The sequence below is a fragment of the Bacillus rossius genome, chromosome 7 (assembly GCF_032445375.1).
Source record: "Bacillus rossius redtenbacheri isolate Brsri chromosome 7, Brsri_v3, whole genome shotgun sequence".
NCBI classification, from domain to species: Eukaryota; Metazoa; Arthropoda; class Insecta; order Phasmatodea; family Bacillidae; genus Bacillus; species Bacillus rossius.
Genome location: NC_086335.1, coordinates 35,611,179 through 35,622,249, shown reverse-complemented (window position 1 = coordinate 35,622,249; position 11,071 = coordinate 35,611,179).

Below are 11,071 nucleotides of genomic sequence, written 5' to 3'. Positions count from 1 at the left end.
CACTGTGGCGAGCGTGACCTAGTTCGACTTTAGAAATACACAAAATTTAAACCTTAATGCCACCGTGGAAGTCACAGTTGAAAAACAATGTATAATAATATTATCATAATGATGTAAAATAGCTACTAATTTTAGAGTGAGTTAGCAAGACAATTAATAGAATTTAAAAAAAATCTTTAAATATCTAGATGCACAAATGTATCAGCCACTGTGCTCAAATTCTATTTACGTCGCTGTACCGTGAAAGAAAGAAAATTAATTCTTCATGAAAATAAAACAAATTAGAAATCTTATTGAAACAATAACACAAAATTAGTTAACACTCAGTACAGTCTGAGAAACTATGAATATGCAGTTCAGTTACTGGTTAAAATAGTCAACGTAAATAAATAGACTTACTTCACGTCCTAGGCAATCATCATCTCCGTACTAGCTTATAAAAAAATATGGTTAATTAACCTACACCATAATAACTTAATTTAGGAACCTTTCGTCGAAGGCTAAAATGAATACACCTCTCATTGGGTAATCACGAAATAAATCTAAACAAAAGCTAGGCACATGGATGGATGCAAATCTTGGAAAAGTAATAAACAATAATCAATAGCATCAATGCATACATTACTTTTAAAATTAAATTGACTGTAAACCTGTATGTATAGAATACGATAAATTTCTATTTCATATTATAGTCATTATAATTGTCTCTGACCTTAGATAAATTTGCAAAATAAACTTCTCGTAAAATGTAAATATTAATACATGGATTACATCTAGTAAATATTAAGTACTTGGGACAATAGTAAATAGAATAATTATGCTTACATTAGATCTAATATTAAATAATCGGCGTAAAGTTATATTATGATTATTGTATTAAGAATGATTATAAAAGTAATTTCTAGACCCCATTTAAATTTTATGAATTTTAACTGGATATAATTCTTAAAATGTTGAATATAATAATGTATAGCTATATAGCCCTATAACACAGCATTTAAATATTATATGCTCAAAAAAATGAAGATACCCTTAAATATAGCCTATGATTAAAACAATTGCTTTATTGCGTGATAAGTGTGTGCCTTTATAATTTATTATTATTATTATTATTATGCGCGTCGGGAAATGAACAGTGTACTCGGGTGTAACAAGCTGTCAGGTTAGCTTGCACAACACGGTACCGACAATGAACGTCACGTCAGCCGGCAGGACTGACCTTGGCGCGCAGGGCCTTTACCTTGAGATTTGGGGGGAGAGGGAGGGAGTATCTTGTCCAGCGGACACGTCTCTGTTGATAGCCAAGCGCGCGGTCCGAGTTGCGTGGGCGGGCAGCCAGCCAGCTGCCTCTCGGCTCGCGCTCAGATGTAAACACAGAGACCAAAGTGCAGCAAAACTTATGATAATCTTAAAATTCAAAGGGAAATTTAGCTACTATGTGTATTAGCGGACGGTTTACAAAATATTCTAAGTGACAAAAAAAATATAAAAAAAAAATTTTTATTCAAATTTTTTTTTTAATTTTTAATTTTATTTTTAGGTATGACCTTTCAAATTAGGTATGCCTATAGACGTAACCATGCTCTGCTACCATTTTGTAATACCCCAAGTCTCTTAAAGAATAATTAAATAATAAGGTTAAAAGATTTGGAAGCTTTGATTACTGGGGCCCTCAATTGATAACTAAAAGTCAACAACAGAGGCGACACTAGGAGTAAACAAAGAAAATTTAGAGACTCCCTACGAATACTTGGGAGTAAAAGGATCGTTATTATATATTAAATAAATAAAAACAACTGTTACATCTATAGACTTCCTTATTTTATTAATCACTGTTATTTTTTTATAGATTAAATTTATCTTAGTAAAGTCTGTTTTTCATTGATAAGTGATCTTATTTACATAACTCACAATAACACTTATTATATGATATTCCTTAACGCTAAGTTAATGAATGACTAACAAAAATTAAAATATTTAAAAACAAGAATGAAATTAACATTCGTAACTTTAAAGGTTGTACATATAGTCCTTCCAAAACATAATATAAATTTCTTCTCCTCGAACTGCTTTTTACTTTCCGCTGTCTTAACTGGGTTACACTATTTCTGAGTTCGTGAATAAAAAGATATAATTATGCGGGTATCACCCGGGGCTGTAGGTAGACGGTGATCGAGGTAGTAGCCCTAATGATGTTGGATTCTGCGCAGGAACCGACTCCAGAGGTTCTGGCAGAGGATTTTGGTTGCCCCAAACTTGGAACCCTGTCAAAACAGGGTGTTGGTTCTGGCGCTCAGGAGAGGGCGTCTCGTCTCCGCAAACTCGAACCACGATTCGCGGTAGCCACGGAAGTCATCATGATTAATTTAAAAAAAAAAATATAAAAAAATACTAAATTTCTCTAGGTACTTTCAACTAAACTACTGACTGGTTAATAAATTTAGCTAGGGACTCCATCCCTCTAGTCTGAGAAGACTACATAATATACGATGTCGATGATTCGCCGAAGATCGCAGATACAAACGGTACCAGTCAGTCAGGAGGCGCGCAATGAAGTAAGTTCAGCGCGGGATATCGTCAGAATATCATAAGCGCGGGGTCTCTAGAGAATGGGAGGGGGGTAGGCTCTGAGCCGAAAATTACCGAGTCCACCCGAAGGTGTCTGGCATAAAAAAATTAGATCTTACTGGAGTGACTGCGCGACTGAGGCGCTATCTTTTAGTGGCGAGCAGAAGTACTAGTAAATCGACTTGTGGCCGACAAGAGTGTCAAGCTAGGGAGTAATGGAGTAACCAGTGGTGCCACCTAGCGGCCTGAGACATAAGGAGGGGAGAGAGGTTGTCGTTACCTCCGCGCGAGCGCTGGTGTCGGCGCTGCCGACGCCTCACAAGTGGCATTAGTTACCACAGCCGTCGCTAGGTGTCGCTAAAGTCCAGAATCGTAACTGCGGCTGTCAAGCCTGAGATGGCCTTGACTTCGGTTAACATACCCGTGCGGTCGTCGCTCCTAGCCACTTCTGAGAAGAAAGGACGGGTGAGCAGGCGGGGGATGGCTTCAAAAAACGCATGGTCTGTGAGACACAAGGCTCACGGGATCCTATTGTCGTGTCTTGCTGCTAGTGAACCTTATACCGATTCGTGACAGAGTTAGCAGGGCTCAGCACTGCTTCACAAGCTGCTCTTAGGCAAAAGTAGTCACGCGAAGAAATAAAGTTACCGGCCCCGATGTGCCTGGAGGCGGGAGAAATATTAGCCAGAATGCTAGCCTAGCATGAGGCTTGGAAAGAAAATCAGCTCGCCTCTGAGAACAGAGGCTGAGGGCCTGGCCGTAAAGAAACTAAGATGAGAGAGAAAAAAAAAATAATATTTCCAAAAAATATTTAAGATTACAACATTTTAAATAAAACGTGCCTAAATCCCTAATACACGGCACACACTCCCCCGCGTTAAAGCGGAGCTTAGGGGAAAGCAAAAAAAAAAAAAACTTCAGTAGGACGAGCTACCAGGTTCGCCTGTATCCTACTACTAACATTTGACGCACGGCTGCTGCGCGTCGGCACCTGCAGTCGCGTTAAGTAAGAGAGGGAGTCGGGTCGAGATAGAGGCAAATGAATAAACGTTTTTGTTAATGTAGGTGGTAATACCTTACAGATAATCTCAATTACTAGTGGGGTCACTTTAAACTAAATTATTTGAAAAACACCTATTCTTAAAGAAAATAAATAATTATAGATAATTATTTTGGGTGTAATATTATTAAAGTAAGTTTAAAATATTGTTAGGTCAAGAGACTCAAAATGGCCTTTTCTAATATTTAGCATATGATAAATTTAAAATTATATATAATGACCACACATTATTAGTTAATAAAGTAAATATTGAATTACGTCGATCTCAGATGTTGGACATCATGTAGCTTCACAAGTGGGCACTGTGAGGGAAAACCGAAATTACTGAGGCCAAAACAAGGGAAATGCGTCGTTGAGCACTCAGCTACATATGGGGATTGGAACCCCTGTATATGGGTATGGTGACCCGTAACTTACAAACTAAATGGGAATGAAAACCCCTGTACATATTCGTTTGTCCATAAGAAGTCGAAGGCATGGGTCCAAGCCCTGCACACTCTGACGATGGATCAAACTAAATTATATAATTTTATACTTGCTCAAAAAGCTAAGTACACCTCAGTCACGAAAACTACATTTATTAACTGACATAGTATCAATATGTTCAAGCTCTGATGGTTGATCAGACCAACAGGCTGAAGTAAAGATACCTATGAGGGAATTTCACCCTGAGTTAGATCGGGTTCGAAACCCGAAAGATCAACGAATTTAGATGAATTTAGAAAACAGATTAAAACAAACACAGACTGTGTAAAAACCATAATATTTAGATTCTGAAAAATATTTTATTTGATAAACTATATTTTAAAAGTTCAGTTATCTAGTTATTAGTTGTAGTTATAATAAAATATTAATTAATATTAATCCTCGCACTCAAATTTAATTAATAACTATATATATATATAAAATCGTAACCTAATATTATAATCCTAACAAATATAACTAAATTTAACTTAATTAATTTCGCCGTCGGATCTTCCATGGCGGGCACAAAAGTTCACACTGCCTGAGAGGGGGTTTGAACATAGGCCGTCCAAATATGAGTGGTGGGAATGGAACCCAAAGAACACTCGAAAACGGTCATGAGATATTTCACTCAGAGGACCAGGTCTTGGCTCATTGGCTCAGAGGACCTCTCGCGATTTAACGCCTGAATATAGTGCGGCACTGTGGCGAGCGTGACCTAGTTCGACTTTAGAAATACACAAAATTTAAACCTTAATGCCACCGTGGAAGTCACAGTTGAAAAACAATGTATAATAATATTATCATAATGATGTAAAATAGCTACTAATTTTAGAGTGAGTTAGCAAGACAATTAATAGAATTTAAAAAAAATCTTTAAATATCTAGATGCACAAATGTATCAGCCACTGTGCTCAAATTCTATTTACGTCGCTGTACCGTGAAAGAAAGAAAATTAATTCTTCATGAAAATAAAACAAATTAGAAATCTTATTGAAACAATAACACAAAATTAGTTAACACTCAGTACAGTCTGAGAAACTATGAATATGCAGTTCAGTTACTGGTTAAAATAGTCAACGTAAATAAATGGACTTACTTCACGTCCTAGGCAATCATCATCTCCGTACTAGCTTATAAAAAAATATGGTTAATTAACCTACACCATAATAACTTAATTTAGGAACCTTTCGTCGAAGGCTAAAATGAATACACCTCTCATTGGGTAATCACGAAATAAATCTAAACAAAAGCTAGGCACATGGATGGATGCGAATCTTGGAAAAGTAATAAACAATAATCAATAGCATCAATGCATACATTACTTTTAAAATTAAATTGACTGTAAACCTGTATGTATAGAATACGATAAATTTCTATTTCTTATTATAGTCATTATAATTGTCTCTGACCTTAGATAAATTTGCAAAATAAACTTCTCGTAAAATGTAAATATTAATACATGGATTACATCTAGTAAATATTAAGTACTTGGGACAATAGTAAATAGAATAATTATGCTTACATTAGATCTAATATTAAATAATCGGCGTAAAGTTATATTATGATTATTGTATTAAGAATGATTATAAAAGTAATTTCTAGACCCCATTTAAATTTTATGAATTTTAACTGGATATAATTCTTAAAATGTTGAATATAATAATGTATAGCTATATAGCCCTATAACACAGCATTTAAATATTATATGCTCAAAAAAATGAAGATACCCTTAAATATAGCCTATGATTAAAACAATTGCTTTATTGCGTGATAAGTGTGTGCCTTTATAATTTATTATTATTATTATTATTATTATTATTATTATTATGCGCGTCGGGAAATGAACAGTGTACTCGGGTGTAACAAGCTGTCAGGTTAGCTTGCACAACACGGTACCGACAATGAACGTCACGTCAGCCGGCAGGACTGACCTTGGCGCGCAGCGGCTTTACCTTGTGGTTTGGGGGGGGGGGGGGAGGGAGTATCTTGTCCAGCGGAAACGTCTCTGTTGATAAGCCAAGCGCGCGGTCCGAGTTGCGTGGGCGGGCAGCCAGCCAGCTGCCTCTCGGCTCGCGCTCAGATGTAAACACAGAGACCAAAGTGCAGCAAAACTTATGATAATCTTAAAATTCAAAGGGAAATTTAGCTACTATGTGTATCAGCGGACGGTTTACAAAATATTCTAAGTGACAAAAAAAATATAAAAAAAAAATTTTATTCAATTTTTTTTTTTTAATTTTAATTTTAGGTATGACCTTTCAAATTAGGTATGCCTATAGACGTAACCATGCTCTGCTACCATTTTGTAATACGCCAAGTGTCTTAAAGAATAATTAAATAATAAGGTTAAAAGATTTGGAAGCTTTGATTACTGGGGCCCTCAATTGATAACTAAAAGTCAACAACAGAGGCGACACTAGGAGTAAACAAAGAAAATTTAGAGCCTCCCTACGAATACTTGGGAGTAAAAGGATCGTTATTATATATCAAATAAATAAAAACAACTGTTACGTCTATAGACTTCCTTATTTTATTAATCACTGTTTTTTTTATAGATTAAATTTTCCTTAGTAAAGTCTGTTTTTCATTGATAAGTGATCTTATTTACATAACTCACAATTACACTTATTATATGATATTCCTTAACGCTAAGTTAATGAATGACTAACAAAAATTAAAATATTTAAAAACAAGAATGAAATTAACATTGATAACTTTAAAGGTTGTACATATAGTCCTTCCAAAACATAATATAAATTTCTTCTCCTCGAACTGCTTTTTACTGTCCGCTGTCTTAACTGGGTTACACTATTTCTGAGTTCGTGAATAAAAAGATATAATTATGCGGGTATCACCCGGGGCTGTAGGTAGACGGTGATCGAGGTAGTAGGCCTAATGATGTTGGATTCTGCGCAGGAACCAACTCCAGAGGTTCTGGCAGAGGATTTTGGTTGCCCCAAACTTGGAAACCTGTCAAAACAGGGTGTTGGTCCTGGCGCTCAGGAGAGGGCGTCTCGTCTCCGCAAACTCGAACCACGATTCGCGGTAGCCACGGAAGTCATCATGATTAATTTAAAAAAAAATATAAAAAAATACTAAATTTCTCTAGGTACTTTCAACTAAACTACTGACTGGTTAATAATTTTAGCTAGGGACTCCATCCCTCTAGTCTGAGAATACTACATAATATACGATGTCGATGATTCGCCAAAAATCGCAGATACAAACGGTACCAGTCAGTCAGGAGGCGCGCACCGAAGTAAGTTCAGCGTGGGATATCGTCAGAATATCATAAGCGCGGTGTCTCTAGAGAATGGGAGGGGGGTAGGCTCTGAGCCGAAAATTACCGAGTCCACCCGAAGGTGTCTGGCATAAAAAAATTAGATCTTACTGGAGTGACTGCGCGACTGAGGCGCTATCTTTTGGTGGCGAGCAGAAGTACTAATAAATCGACTTGTGGCCGACGAGAGTGTCAAGCTAGGGGGTAATGGAGTAACCAGTGGTGCCACCTAGCGGCCTGAGACATAAGGAGGGGAGAGAGGTTGTCGTTACCTCCGCGCGAGCGCTGGTGTCGGCGCTGCCGACGCCTCACAAGTGGCATTAGTTACCACAGCCGTCGCTAGGTGTCGCTAAAGTCCAGAATCGTAACTGCGGCTGTCAAGCCTGAGATGGCCTTGACTTCGGTTAACGTACCCGTGCGGTCGTCGCTCCTAGCCACTTCTGAGAAGAAAGGGGGGGTGAGCAGGCGGGGGATGGCTTAAAAAAACGCATGGTCTGTGGGACACAAGGCCCACGGGATCCTCCTGTCGTGTCTTGCTGCTAGTGAACCTTATACCGATTTGTGACAGAGTTAGCAGGGCTCAGCACTGCTTCACAAGCTGCTCTTAGGCAAAAGTAGTCACGCGAAGAAATAAAATTACCGTCCCCGACGTGCCTGGAGGCGGGAGAAATATTAGCCAGAATGCTAGCCTAGCATGAGGCTGGGAAAGAAAATCAGCTCGCCTCTGAGAACAGAGGCTGAGGGCCTGGCCGTAAAGAAAATAAGATGAGAGAGAAAAAAAAATTATATTTCCAAAAAATATTTAAGATTACAAAATTTTAAATAAAACGTGCCTAAATCCCTAATACACGGCACAGTTTTTTACACGAATTGATAGCTTAAAAAGACATGGCAGAACTTGTAAAGCCAAGCCAACTTACATTATACAGGATATTGATAAAGCCACTACACTAAGGAAGAGTGTTTTGCATGATGTAAATAATCTTCCTTGTCTTGAATGTGATTACGTTCATATTTCTCCTGATCTCGAAGAAGAATTTAAATTAAAGGATGCTGACAGTTTAAGGAAGACTGAAACCAATGAAAATGTTATCATGATTATAAGTGGGAATACATTAAAACCCATTTCAAGTAGAACCTTCATACTTTGGAAAAATAATGGACCCTTACAAAGGAAACATGAAGATGACGAAGAAGCTTCGACATCAACGAGTTCGAATTCTTACAGTAATCCAGCAGAAGACTCTTACTTCTACGATGATGGCGACAGTGAGTTTGAGGGTGACAATAACACAGAAAACTTCAGAGATCTTAAAAATATTAATAATGAACATTCCAGGAAGATTGTGGCAGTAGAAGAGATTGACTACGCGTCATGGGAAGATCCTAACACATAAATCGACAAGTTAAGAATTCTATTTGCTTTACTTAGCGGAGGAAACTATTTGAACCTCAAAGAAGTAGCCACCATACTCCATGAACTAAGAAATGCAGGATACATACAATAATGACTTGTTTTACTACTGTATAAATTTGAAAAAATAAATCAAATTATGTGGATTTAAAAAATTGTTTTATTTCTCTAAATCTGATTTCTAATACAGAATTCTCTCGACTGTGTGTCCAGGGTGCGTCCTTTTGGTCAAATGCGTGTGCATTGCGCGTCCAGTGGACGCATTGCATGTGAAGTATGTGCCTTGCATACTCAGTGTGTGTCCAGTGTGTGTGTCCATAACATATTAGTTTAACGGGTGTAAAATATTAAACAATTTAGCGTTTTGATTGTGTTAAATATTTATGAAAGTTTATATCGATTCAATGAAAGTTCATCAAATAATATTTAACTAAAGGCCAAAAGATATCAACACCCTAGCATGAACTTAGAACAAGTAATCGCGTGGTACACATTTTTGAAGTAACCGTTAGTGTGTAGTTTCTGTCGTAAAACTCTTTAAGTTTATCATTCATGAATGAATTAAATACATATTTTTTACTTATACTATAAAAAATTCGGGTTTTACACTTTTATACTTGCGATGGTATATTTTTTACGTAAACAAATAAAAACAAAATTAAACACAAACATCGCATGTTCTAAATTACACTTTCATCACTACAGATTCTGTTGCCACATAGCTTGTGCTTTACAGTGTACTAGACGTTCCCCACGTACAACAGTTTACAACTTCTATTTTATTTTATTTTCTTTGAACGAATTTTTCTGTTCACGAAGTAGTTAGCGAGGCCCAGAATGGCGGGGGAAATTGGACGACTTCGTTCAGACCCCAGGCCACCGCCGCGGCGAGCTGTCCGGCCCGCCGCGCGCCGCAATCAGGGCTCGCGCCTCGCCGCGGGAAGCAATTTCGAGGTTGACGGAGCAAGCGCCGGCCGCAGCGACAGCTTCCCTGCCCCTCCGCAGTGCGGCGCGCGCGTCGCGCTGGCGTCCGACTTCGTTAGCGACCCCCGCGTCAGGTCGCACGGTCAGAGTTCCCAGTCGCCTAATGCCACCTTTGGAAAAATAATTGTGATCCTACAAGCCAATTCACACACATACTTTTAAAAATGTTCACCTTAAATTTACGAACAATGATGGTTACAAATCATCTAGGGATCTTCGTGAATTTACCGTTAATCTCCGTCAATTGACTACATATACTAAGTTCACTTACGTTACGCATGAATCCACAAGAACAATTTTGTATAAAAACTAAAAATTCAAAAACGCATTAAGACTCCTACAAAAAAAAAAGAACCGTGAAGTAGAAATACGTTGTAGTTTTTACTGAGATCTAGTACATGAAATAACGAAGAACTATTCCTTTTATTTGAAGTGAATTCTTCGTTGAAAATTAGGTTAATTCATTCCAACAAAAAAAAGGAAAGAAAATACAGTTTTGTAGCTCAAGCACAAAGTACATACCTACATTTTTTTTTTTTGGAAAAGTAATATATTCTGTTTCTTTCAGGGAGAGAGTTAACCAAATGTTATATTTTTGGTATATTAACGCCAATAATTCTAGGCCAATATAATATTATGGAGGTGGCAAGTGACCTAAAGTAATATAGTTAAAATATCCCTATTCGGCACAGCCTACAGGCGTAGATAAATTTCGAAGTACCTATGTCTTCTGGAAATATTTTTGTAACTTCTATAAACTTCGGGAGCATTTTAAGAATTTAATTTACATAACATGTTTATATTTCCCAATATTGCAAAATGATCGAATAAAAATGTTTCATTTTCCATGTAGCGAAAATATTATGAATGATTTTAACTCAAGGCACCCAGCATTGAACAGCTTAGAAAGAATTAAGTATTATGCCAACTAACGTAATTATTCAAATTTTTGACCTCTAAATTATTTTTCATCCCCTGCACTAATAATATGGTTGTATAAAATTTTCCTTTCCACCAAGGATTATGATTATAATAAGATGGTTTGAAATAAATTCAAACGGATATGATACTATTAGTGTAATGATTTTATTTAAATTTCAACCCCGTTTTTAAGGTAGTAAATTGTTTCAGTTAAAGTTTAAGAATAAGTTTAGAAATTATACAATAATATATAAACAATTTGAGAGTATACTTTCAAACCTTGTTTTCCCAACCCTTGCAGTAATGGTTGGTTAGAAAAAAGTTAAATTTAAAAAATGTTTTAGACAATATTTAGAAAGTTTAACAAAAATATGAA